Here is a 10,846-nt window from a genome sequence, read left to right as displayed (position 1 = left end):
CATGTTTGTCGCATTATCCATATTTCATAGTCTCAAGATAATTCTAAATGAAAATTTTTACATTTTTTTATTATTTATTTACAAATTATATATTATTTAAAATTTAATTTTTTTATTATTGAGATAAAAAATTATTTATTAAATATTTAAATTTAATTTTTGTTTATATTTGAGGAGCAAATTGATTTTCAAGGTCTAATTTGAGAGCTAAAATGAAATTCTAAATGAATTTTAATGTCACATCAGCACATTCTGTCCAATTAAAGACAGAATGTGAAGATAGGGCCAAATAGATCAAAATTTTAAAATATTTAGGTGTAAAATTGATATTAATCGAAATCTGGAGTCAAATTAAAAAATGCAAGAAAATTTGGGAGGTAAAATGATGTTTTCTCAAATATGAAAGAGATTTACATTTTCTTGTTATTGTTTTGTTCAATTCTTGTTTGTTGCTATTGATTGTTTGTTAGTGGCAAATCACAATCATTGGTTGTTGTTGAGCTGGTAAGTTTGGCAATTGTCAAAACTCTTGCCAAATTTGACATTGGATATAGCATTACTATAATTTAGAGTATCTCCAATGCATTGCTAAAACAACTGCCAAAGTCATAATATGACAGCTTGAGCAAAAATGGCTTCTCAAATGACATGTTATAGCAGCTGCCAAATGTGCCAACTCACCAAAAATCAACCGTTTTTTTCCTTTCCTCCCTCATCCTTTTCAGCAAAACAGAGTTAATTTTTTGTAAAACCAAATTCACCAATTTATTTATTTTTTTTTCAAAATAATAATTGTTTAAAACAAATTTTTTTTAAAACATCAATTATTTCAACAACCAAACACTTCACAAAAAAAAAATAAAAAAATAAAATAAAATTCACAGACAACAACAACAACAACAACAATAATCAAACAATTTCAATGCAAACAAGCAAATTCAAACAAATTTTAAACAATAAATACCAGGAATTTTTGGTGGTTGATGGATTTAAGACGAGAGTTTCGATTTCTGCGATCTGTGAAGAGGGTTCCAATAGGGCTTCTTGATGCGATCTGCGAAATGGGAGAGAATGATCTACGATCTTGATTCTCATGTTTGTTGTCATTTTTTTTGTGTTATGCGAATAGGGGTGTGTGTGTGTGAGAGAGAGAGAGAGAGAGAGAGAGAGAAAAGAAATGAGGGTGAGTATGAAAATGATTAAGAGAGAAAGAGATTGTGGTCTGATCAAATATCAGGTGATGGCAACAGAAAATGGGTGGTTGTGAAGGTTGAAGCATTATTATTATTATTATTATTATTATTATTATATTTAAATTTTGTAGTGGCAGTGTGATGAATTATATGTATATTTTTAACTTTTTAATTTTATTTTATTTTTATAAAATTGTCAAAAAATTATCTGAATTAAAGAAATTATATATATCATTTTTATTTTCTCCTCTCCTTTTAATTTCATTTCAAATATAATTGTCAAAAAATTTATAGGGTAAATTATTGATAAATCCCATTTAGTTTTAACCCAAGAAGTCCATGAAGGAATTTTTTAATTCATTTAGTCCCGTGTATGTATAGTTTTATTTCATAAAGTCCTTTTCTTGATTTACACTATTTTCTTGGATACTTATGCCCTTATATTTAATTTTGATACCCTTATAAATATTTTTTGAACGGTTAGCAATTTTATGATTTGAACATTCATATTTTAAAATTCACATTGGTAGGAATGTAAAATTGGCCTGTGGGCGGCCCGAAACCTGCCCGCGAGCCGGGGCCGGCCCGGCCCGTTGACAATGTGAATATTCACATTGACATGTTAACATTCACATTAATAGGAGTGTAAAATTAGCCCGCGTCCCGTGGCGGCGCGAAACCCGCCCGCGGTCCATGGGCGGCCCGGGACGGGCCCGATCCGGCCCGTTAACAATGTGAATATTCACATTGACATGTTAACATTCACATTGATAAGAGTATAAAATTGGCCCGCGGCCTAGGGCGGGCCTGAAGCCCGCCCGCCGCCCGGGGTCGGCCCGTTGACAATGTGAATATTCACATTGACATGTTAACATTCACATTGATATAGTGTAAAATTAGTCCGCGCCTCGTGGCTACCCGAAACCTGCCCACGGCCCATGGGCGGCCCGGGGTAGGCCCGGCCCGACCTGTTGACAATGTGAATATTCACATTGACATGTTAACATTCACATTGATAAGAGTATAAAATTGGCCCGCGGCCTAGGGCCGGCCTGAAGCCCGCCCGCCGCCTGGGGTCGGCCCGTTGACAATGTGAATATTCACATTGACATGTTAACATTCACATTGATATAGTGTAAAATTAGTCCGCGCCTCGTGGCTACCCGAAACCTGCCCACGGCCCATGGGCGGCCCGGGGTAGGCCCGGCCCGACCTGTTGACAATGTGAATATTCACATTGACATGTTAACATTCACATTGATAAGAGTATAAAATTGGCCAGCGGCCTAGGGCGGGCCCGACTCGGCCCGTTGACAATGTGAATATTCACATTGATAGGAGTATAAAATTGGCCAGTGGCCCAGGGCGGGCCGACCCGGCCCGTTGCCAATGTGAACATTCACATTGACATGTTAACATTCACATTGATAGGAGTGTAAAATTAGCCTGCGCATCGTGGTTGCCCGAAACTCGCCCACGACCCATGGTGCGGCCAGGGCGGGCCTGTTGACAATGTGAATATTCACATTGACATGTTAACATTCACATTGATAAGAGTATAAAATTGGCCAGCGGCCTAGGGCGGGCCTGACCCGGCCCGTTGACAATGTGAATATTCACATTGACATGCTAACATTTACATTGATAAAAGTGTAAAATTGGCCCGCAGCCTGTGGGCGGTTCGAAGCCCGACCGCAGCCCGAAGCGGGCTTGGCCCGACCTGTGACAATGTGAATATTCACATTGACATGTTAACATTAACATTGATAGGAGTGTAAAATTTGCCTGCTGCCTGAAGCTTGTCCATGGCCCGGGGTAGGCCCGGCCCGGTCTGTTGACAATGTGAATATTCACATTGACATGTTAAAATGCACATTGATAGAAATGTAAAATTGGCCCGCGGCCCGTGGGCTGCCCGAAGCCCGCCCACGGCCCGGGGCAGGCTCGTTTCGGTCCGGGCCCGAGCATGTCCGAGACCTTAGGTTAGGGCCTAGGTCATCACTTTGAAGCTCGGCCCGGCCCATCAGCCCGCTTAAGGCCCATTCAAGGCTCGGTCCGACACCCAGCCCGCCCGAGGCACAATGTATTTTTTTGTGGAAAATAATAAAATTTTGATAGAAAAAATTAAAAAGAATTAAAAAAAAATGGCCAGGCCCGTCCAAGCCCAACCTAAGCTCGAGGCTAGGCCCAGGCCCACCGGCCCGACCCGAGGCTCGATCCATTGGCCCGTCCAAAGCCCGAATACCCTTGTGCCAAGACTAGGGCCTGGGTCTAATTTTTTGGCCCGTGGGTCGGCCCGACTCGGCCTGGGAAAGGCTCGTTTGGGCCCAGGCTTGAGCCTAGTCCGAGACCCTAGGCTAGGGCCTGGGCCATCACTGTGTAACCCGGCCCAGCCCATTGGCCCGGTTAAGGCCCATTCAAGGCTCGGTCCAAGGTCCGGCCCGCGCCGAGGCCTATTGTCTTTTTTATGGAAAATAATAAAATTTTAGTAGAAAAAATTAAAAAGAATTAAAAAAAATGGCCAGGCCCGCCCCGGGCCGCCCACGGGCCGTGGGCGGGTTTCGGGCAGCCACAAGACATGGGCTAATTTTACACTCCTATCAATGTGAATGTTAACATGTCAATGTGAATATTCACATTGTCAACGGGCCGGGCCGGGCCCGCCCTGGGCCGTTGGCCAATTTTATACTCTTATCAATGTGAATGTTAACATGTCAATGTAAATATTCACATTGTCAACAGGCCGGGCCGGACCCGTCCCGCCCCGGGCCACCCACGGGCCGTAGGTGGGTTTTAGGTAGCCACAAGACGCGGACTAATTTTATACTCCTATCAATGTGAATGTTAACATATCAATGTAAATATTCACATTGTCAACGGGCTGGGCCGAGCTGGGCCCGCCCCGGGACGTAGGCGGGCTTTTGGCCGCCCATGGGCCGCGGACCAATTTTATACTCTTATCAATATGAATGTTAATATGTCAATGTGAATGTTCACATTGTTAACGGGCCAGATCAGGACTGCTCTGGGCTGCGGGCGGGTTTCATGCCGCTACGGGACGCGGGCCAATTTTACACTCTTATTAATGTGAATGTTAACATGTCAATGTGAATATTCACATTGTCAATGGGCCGGGCCTGCCCTGGCCTGACTCAAATTTTTCCGGGCACCCACGAGGATCGACATGGGCCGGACCCCTACACATTGACGATATGAACATTCACATTGACGAAGTAAACATTCACATTAGGGGTATTTTGGTAATTATGTCACACATAAGACTTATTGAAACATAAGAAAATAATGTGAACTAAATGGAACATAAGTAGATGAAAAGGGTATTTTGGTCTTCTTATCTCAAATAGGACCTAATGGAATAGTCAAAAAGAATATAGGTTGGATGAAATAAAACTCTTAGAAAGTGGATTTATCAAAAAAGCTCCCAAATATATATATATATATATATATGAATTTCAATTTATCTTTTATTTTTTATATTTGTCTAGTCGGGAATAATAAAAGTATATAATTTTTTTTTACAAACAGTTAAAAAAATATCACAAAAGACAAAAAATAAATAAAAATAAAATTACTAAAAATTCTATATCCAAACAATACATACAAACTTGGAGAAAAAGTTGATTAAGAATTGTTGAAATAACAAGTGACTATTGAAATACCATTATTATAATTTGACAAAATATCACTATTTATTGTTAAATTATAATAATAGTAATGGTATTATAGTAACAACATTGTGGATGCTGTTAGAATGAGTTATGGCAGACCACTGGAGAGGATTTTTTCTGCACGCTATAAAATGACTTTGGCAGCTCCAATTGCATTGTCCCCAACATAGATTAACTCTGTTTCAATCAGTGATCACTCTATCTTTCTTTCTCATCTCTCAAAAACTCATCTTTGATCATCTTCAAACACTCAACCTACTAAACATACGCAGATATGTCAGGTTTAGGTGCTGAGGATGCTATTTCAAGTGTTGTGACTGAATCCGAGTGTTCATGCCGTCACTTTTCATTTGCTGAGATACAATCAATGACGAACAACTTTAATGAAGAATTAGTTATTGGGGTTGGCGGATTTGGTAAGGTATATTAGGGGTTCATCGACAACGGTGCTACAGCTGTGGCCATAAAGCGGTTGAATGCAGAGTCCAACCAAGGCGCAGAGGAGTTCTGGAATGAGGTTAAGATGTTGTCTAAGCTCCGACACACTCATCTCGTCGCTCTGATCAGTCAATGTTGCGATTGCCAAGAAATGATCCTTGTTTACGAATATATGGTTGGTGGAACCCTAGCCGATCATCTCTATAAAAGAAGGAGAAACCAAACTGAAATTAGTACTTTTCATCTCACATGGGAGCGAAGGCTCAACATTTGCATCAGTGCAGCACGAGGGTTAGACTACCTTCATACTGGTACCGATCAAAGTTTCATACACCGCGATGTGATGACCACAAACATTCTGTTGGATGAGAATTGTGTTGCGGATCTTGGGCACACCAGGGGACACTCACAAGCAAAAACACAAGAGTTTTAACGTGGTTCGGCAAATCGGCCTACGTCCACGGGAGCGATGTTGTTATATATCAACAAATGGAGGAGATTACACACTCTCAACTCACTGTCTCTCTATATAACACACTCTCTCACACTCTCTGATACACAAACAGAATATAGCTCTCACTAGCTCTCTCTGTTTTGTGCCTCTCTCTCAGCAGTGTGTTTCTCTCTTGCTTGCTATGTTTGCCGTGTATTCAACTCACCATCACCATTCCATTTTATACACCAAAACAGAAGGTGGAGGAGGCCTCATGGGTGTGTTGGCTGCCAGCCCAATATTCTCTTTTGAGCTGCTGTCCAGTTGAAAGCTTTGTCCCACCATGTGAAGACTTCACATGGCCAACTTCATGCTTTCTCCTTTGTTGCTGGCGCATGACAAGCCTCATGGCTGCCAACTCAAGCCTCATGGCTTGCCAACTCACGCCAACCTCTTTTGCCGTCCTTTTACCATGTGGGTTGGCCACCCTTCCATGTGGCTGCCAACTCAATTTGGGTTGATCTCCTACAAATCACCCCCTCAACCCATATGAGGTGATCCATAATAGCACCCCCTGCCTAGAGTGCCCGGCACCCCCTCACTGGGGTGCCATGCAAAGCTTACTTTGCAACTCTTTGAGATGGCATCTCTCCCTTCCATCCAGTCTTGGAGAGATCCCAATATGTCTCTAATTCAGGAGCAAAAGAAACTTTCTTCCCTGGGACATGCTTTGCTGTCTTGGTCTCTTTGCTCTGAGCTGTCTTTAAAATTGGCCGCAATGGCTCCGTCTTGTGCACCTCCGAACTGCCTCCATGCGTTCTTGTACACTTTGGTTGCCATGTCTGCTGGGCCCTATGTCTCTTCTGTGCATGTCTTGTACGTCTTGCCCGGTAAGTGACAGTAGCTCCGTCTGTCACAACCTTCTCCACAAGCCTGTACAGATTCCCCTCCAGTCGTCCATGTAGCATCACCGTATCTCCATGGATGACTTTGAGATTTCCTTTGCTAGATGTGAAGCTATAACCCTTCATGTCTAGCATACTTAAGGAAATTAGATTCTTCTTCAGTCTTGGCACGTGTCGGACTCCATCCAACGTGAAAATTTTTTCATCTTCCATTCTCAGCCGTACTGTTCCCTTGCCAACAATCTTACTCACAGTGTTGTTAGCCACTCGAACAATACCTCCATCCTTGGCTTGGTAGGTAGAAAAAAGTTTCTTATCCATGCATATATGATATGTGCTTCCGGAATCTAAGATCCAGTCATGTTTCATCATACTCGACGAAACTGTAAATGCATACTCATTCTTTGCATTTACTGCAACAGCGACATTTGATGAGCTCGCCTGTTCCTTGTGTGCCTTGTCCTCCTTGAGCTTTGCACAGTCTTTTATGAGGTGATCCTCCTGATCACAGTAATAACACTTTCTCCTGAAGCCTGACCTTGATTGCGAACGTCCTCTTGATTTGGATCTACCCCGTCTATCATTGGACCTACCTCTGCCTTGCTCATTTTCTGAGGCAACCATGGCATTTCCTTCTGGGTGTTTGCTACTGCTACCTTCCTGTTTCTTCATCGACTCATGAGAAATGAGCGTAGCAATCACCTCATCCAGTCCAAGAGTATCCTTCCCGTACAATAGAGTTGTCCTGAGATGCTCATATAATGCAGGTAGAGAGACTAGCAAGATCATAGCCCTATCTTCCTCCTGGGTCTTGTCTCCAATGGTGTCCAATTCCATTGTGATCCTATTGAACTCGTCCAGATGTTCTGTGAGGTTCGCACCTTCTGGCATTCTAAGTGTATATAGCTGCCTCTTTAGAGATAACCGGTTTGTCAAAGACTTTGACTTGTACCTCATCTCTAACTTTGCCCATAGCTCCGCCGGATCTACTTCACTGATGACTTCCCGGAGTGTGTTGTTCCCGAGATACAACTGAATTGTACTGTTTGCCAATTCCCTCAACTCCTCCCACTTGTCATCCTTCATGTCTTCCGGTTTGTTGGACTTTTTGAGAAGAGCTTTCACCAGACCTTCTCGTGTTAAAATGTTTTTCACCCTTTGCTGCCACAGGGTAAAGTCATTACTGCCATTAAAAGGCTCAATCATGAAACTTGCGCCTTTTCCTGCCATTGTAAATTTCTTCCCTTTTTAAAGAAATTCTGATTTAAGAATCTGACCGTACGGATGGGTCCGGAATATTCCAAATAGTTGGAACGCACTATTGGATCGCCAAAAAACGGACTCCGAATGGCCTAGATCTAGCCAAAAGAGTTTGAATGGCTCCGATTCAAAAACTAACCGTACGGATGTGTCCGGAATACTCCAAATAGTTGGAACTCACTATTGGATCGCCAAAAACGGACTCCGAATGGCCTAGATCTAGCCAAAACAGTTTCAACGGTTCATATCTGCTGAATCTGGTGCGCCTGAGAAGCACCAGATAATTCCTCCGGATCGGCTGGTCAACGGCGCAGTCAGCGGCTCGGTCAACGGCGCAAGGGCGCGGTCAACGGCGGCTCAGCGGCGCGGCTTGGCTGGCGGCGCGGCTCCGGCGCGGCTCGGCCTGGTCAACGGCGCGGTCAACGGCTCGATGGCTCGGCTCGGCTCAGGATGACGTCAGCCTGACGTCAGCTTCACGCGCGCCCCCACTCGTCTTCTTCCTTCGTCGGCGCGTGGGGCGCGTGGATGCGAGTGGCCTTCACTCTCGATATTCAGGTGGCGCGTGGCGGCGCGTTAGAGCTCCGATTGGCCTGTGGTTTGAAGTTTTGGACTCCTCTCCTCCTGACCTTCCTCCTGGTATGCTCAAAAGTGGATTTCGACCACTTCGAAATCTGGACACTTTCGGAAAAAACTCGATTTTTCTCCACCCGGACTCTGATACCAATTGTTGCGGATCTTGGGCACACCAGGGGACACTCACAAGCAAAAACACAAGAGTTTTAACGTGGTTCGGCAAACCGGTCTACGTCCACGGGAGCGATGTTGTTATATATCAACAAATGGAGGAGATTACACACTCTCAACTCACTGTCTCTCTATATAACACACTCTCTCACACTCTCTGATACACAAACAGAATATAGCTTTCACTAGCTCTCTCTGTTTTGTGCCTCTCTCTCAGCAGTGTGTTTCTCTCTTACTTGCTATGTTTGCCGTGTATTCAACTCACCATCACCATTCCATTTTATACACCAAAACAGAAGGTGGAGGAGGCCTCATGGGTGTGTTGGCTGCCAGCCCAATATTCTCCTTTGAGCTGCTGTCCAGTTGAAAGCTTTGTCCCACCATGTGAAGACTTCACATGGCCAACTTCATGCTTTCTCCTTTGTTGCTGGCGCATGGCAAGCCTCATGGCTGCCAACTCAAGCCTCATGGCTTGCCAACTCATGCCAACCTCTTTTGCCTTCCTTTTACCATGTGGGTTGGCCACCCTTCCATGTGGCTGCCAACTCAATTTGGGTTGATCTCCTACAAATTGGGTAGCCAAGATTTCAGATTTTGGGTTGTCCAAAGGCATTACAAGCAATTCAGCAACCCATGTAGCACAAAAGTCAAAGGTACATTTGGGTATTTTGATCCAGATTATTTCTATACCCACAGACTAACCAAGAAATCTGATGTGTATGCCTTTGGTGTGGTGTTGTTGGAAGTTCTCTGTGGGAGGCCGCCGGTGGATACAAGACGCGATGAGGAGGAAATTAGTTTAATCCTTTGGGCTCAACGACAGATTAAAAAGGGAAAGGTTTATCAAATCGTTGATCCCTTATTGATTGGACAAATAACACCACGGAGACTAAAGTACTTTGTAGAAGTTGCCTACAATTGTTTACATACTAGTTCAAAGGAAAGGCCTACAATGGCTGAAGTGATGGAGACTCTTGATCTTGCATTGTTGTCACAACGTAAAGGACGATCAAAGGGAATAATCGAAAAGGTGCTTCAGGGTATTGCAATTGTGTCTAAAGGTATAAATCGTTGGTGGAGGGAGAGAAAGGACGGTGGTTTTAAGAGTGGACCATCAAATGATTCATTTTGGGAATCAATTCAAGATGTTATCGTACCACTCCATCGTTTTTCACTAGCTGATGTTCGAGCAGCCACAAATGGTTTCAATAAGAGTTGTTTGCTTGGAAATGGTGGTTTTGGCAACGTGTATAAAGGGTTTTTGGATAGGGAAACTCGTGTTGTTGCGATCAAAAGATTCGGAGTGATGGGACTGGAAAAAAAATAGCTACGACTGAGATTAAGTTACATTCCCTGCTTGGAAGTCACCCCCATATAGTTTCTTTGATAGGACTTTGCATTGAAAAACAAGAGTTAATTGCTGTGTATGATTACATGGCAAATGGGTCCTTGGATGCTCATCTATACAGAACAAATGACAACGGTCCACTTCTATGGAAAAAAAGACTTGATATTTGCATTGGTGCTGCACGAGGACTGCAACATCTCCATGTGGGTGTAGAGCAGGGAATCATCCACCGTGACATAAAGCCGGTGAATATTTTGTTGGATAAAAATTGGGTTGCAAAACTTAGTGATTTCACATTTTGCAAACTTATACCCAATGACGATGCAAGTGAAGCAATATTGGATTCAGGGATCTGCGGCACTCCTGGATATATGGCGCCAGAGTACATTATGCATGGAACGTTGTCGAAAAAAGCTGTTGTGTATTCATTTGGTGTGGTGCTGTTGGTAGTATTGTGTTCCAAGAAGTTACATTTTCATGGGCATAAGGCAACACTAGTACATTGGTTCAAAAGTAGCGTAAAAAATGGAACCATAGATCAAGTTATTGATCCATATTTGATTGGGAATGTTAGAATAGCTTTAGCATAGCTTTAGCAGACTTCATTATTATTTGTATAGCTTTATGATAGACTAGCTTTAACTTTATATTATTAATTGTATAGTGTTTGCTTTCGGTGATAATGGTGGTATCCAATGCCCCTTTCTCTCTCTATAAAGAGAGCCTTCATCTCTTTGTAAATCACACAACATAATACAAACATATCAGAGTCTCTCTCTCACTCTATAGCTTCTCTCACTCTCTCAAACTAATCTTTCATGGTATCAGAGCCCAGT

The 10,846-nt window shown here is 43.0% G+C and overlaps 1 pseudogene; it reads left to right on the top strand.

Moving 5' to 3' along the window:
- The first annotated feature begins 10,096 nt into the window (after positions 1-10,096).
- LOC114311292 (putative receptor-like protein kinase At5g39000 pseudogene) lies at positions 10,097-10,600 on the top strand (annotated as a pseudogene).
- Positions 10,601-10,846: the final 246 nt, after the last annotated feature.

This window comes from Camellia sinensis, chromosome 7 (genome assembly GCF_055761805.1).
Source record: "Camellia sinensis isolate YWXY chromosome 7, ASM5576180v1, whole genome shotgun sequence".
In the NCBI taxonomy this organism is placed as follows: Eukaryota; Viridiplantae; Streptophyta; class Magnoliopsida; order Ericales; family Theaceae; genus Camellia; species Camellia sinensis.
Note: the sequence above shows the minus strand (reverse complement) of the source record. Positions and strands in the feature narration are given on the sequence as shown.